This window comes from Brassica napus, chromosome C9 (assembly GCF_020379485.1).
Source record: "Brassica napus cultivar Da-Ae chromosome C9, Da-Ae, whole genome shotgun sequence".
Taxonomy (NCBI): domain Eukaryota; kingdom Viridiplantae; phylum Streptophyta; class Magnoliopsida; order Brassicales; family Brassicaceae; genus Brassica; species Brassica napus.
The window spans coordinates 1,110,945-1,113,205 of NC_063452.1; positions in this window are offsets into that span (position 1 = coordinate 1,110,945).

Genomic DNA, 2,261 nt, shown 5'->3' on the forward strand with positions numbered 1-2,261 from the left:
TTGGCTCTTCTGCTTTAGGTTTGGCTCAAAATCATCAGTGTTTGGGACAGAAAAATGATCTCTCAGCTCTTTCAGAACTTGCTGCTCAGCAACAACATTTAGGAGAAGGCTCAAAATTATCTGGCCCTTCACAGGTTCCAGTTATGATGAATCAAGCTTTGGATCAGGAGGAGCATCATGTTCCATGGTCGGCTCAGCCAAATGATCAGTATAAAGGACAGAACAATGACCTCCCAACGGTTCCTATGGAGACTCAGCAACAACAGCATGAGAATGTCATTATAAACTCAGCTGTGCAGCTACATCTTGAGGCACAAGACAATGTTCCTTTGATAAATGAATCCATGGAAGCACAAGCCACAGATCTTCCAGTGAACCAAGGTATAGATGCGTCACATGGAGGCATTGTGGGCTCTCTTACTTACAGCGAATTGTATCAAGAATTTCTTGGAGAGGAAGAGATGGGTTCAGAGATGGATAACATTTGGAATGACTTTTTGAATGAGGAATGGGTTCAAAAGCTTGGAAAAAACACACCAGAAGAAGAAGCTGAGTTAATGGCTGATCTCACAAACTGTGAAACTTTTGAGTCTTTCTTGGACTCCTTATTGCCCAACTAACAATGTAGTCTAAACTTCCTTATATCATTCATGGATTCATGACTCATTAGAAGTTTGAATAAACTAAAAACTTTTGTATTTTTGTTATTTGGGTTTGACGATATGTCCATTACATCTCTGTGAATGTCAATTATACTTGCTGAACCGGACCAGTATTTTTCTTTTGGAAAAATGTTAAATTTATTCAAGTAAAAAAAATGTTTTTATATTTGTTGTTGCATTGTGTCTTAAGTTTTTGTTTAGAAATAAAGTACTAGCTTTTCTCTATCTCTTATCAAACCATCTCTATAGCCCTTTCTCTATCTTGTGTCAAACCGGACCAGTATTTAGTATGGTTGGTGAATGAAACAAAGCACTTGTGTTGTTCTCAGAGCTAAGTGCGCTGAAATGTACAAAGCTGGAGTTTCAGACAACATAGAAGCTTACATTCTATTTACCTTAGCAGGATTTCTATGGTTCTCTCAGGACAGAACCTGGTTTGGCTTCACCATTGCCTCTCTTCAATCCCTTACCAAATCTTTTTGTTTTCTAGATAAGAAGTCTTAAAGATTGACATAACATAACTTGACAGATTATTTTATCTGTGGTACTAACAAGAAGCAAACATAGAGATCTTTGGCCAGGTGAAAGAATGTTTATACTCACATGCATCTTCCCCAAGCAAAAACCATACGCTGTTCGTTTATTTAATACAGGAAGTTTTTAGAGAATTTTTTTGGTTCCAAATTAAATTATGGTTTTAATTTTTAATGTAAAATTTATTAATTTTTATGTTATATGGCCATTTTGTATTTTGCAGTCTATTTTATTATTGGTTAGATTGTGTCAAGATTAATAACTAGTAATATTTTGTTTGCACAAGCTTAAAATTACGTCTAATAAAAAAACGGATGGAAGGATTGGTGGACAACTAACATGCTACTTTTGTCTACACACCGTTCTTGATCAACCTTGCGAGATGGCGCTAGTAGACTAATAGTGATGTTGACATTATAAAATGATATTAGCTCATACATAAAGCAATTATGTTTTCTACGTATATAGTTTCTCTTTGAGTATCCTATATATTCCCATCATCACTCTGACAGCTAGTGCTCCTATAACATACAACACTAGTCAACATAAGTTCAATACGTAACATAACATGTGAATATGATTGCACCAGCACACGTTCTCTAAAAGGGTAACATAAAACCAAATAAAAACTCACTAACTACACCTAATTTGTAACCATCAACTTCTTTGATCAAAATTTCATTACAATCAAAAGGCTATAAACAAGAACAGAACTAGATTTTTCCTGTCTCAAACTGATCAGTGATAGTTTCCAACAACTTAAACCCAAAAAAAATGTTTAAATCAATCTTTGTGAAAACGACCATTAAAATCTGACCTTGAAGTTTGAGTGAAACCCACGCCATCTTCACCGGAGACAACGTCGACGTTCTCATATGAGATGCAACGGATGCGAGAGATGAAGCCGTGGAATCTTGGAGCTTCCAGCTCCGGCTATGGAAGTCGCGAGCGCCGCCATCATCGTCGTGGCCACCAAACAAAAAAAACGAAAAATAAAATAAAATATAAATTGCAGACTGAGTCCTTTAATTTTAAAACCTCTTTAATTATAAAATTGCTGACCGG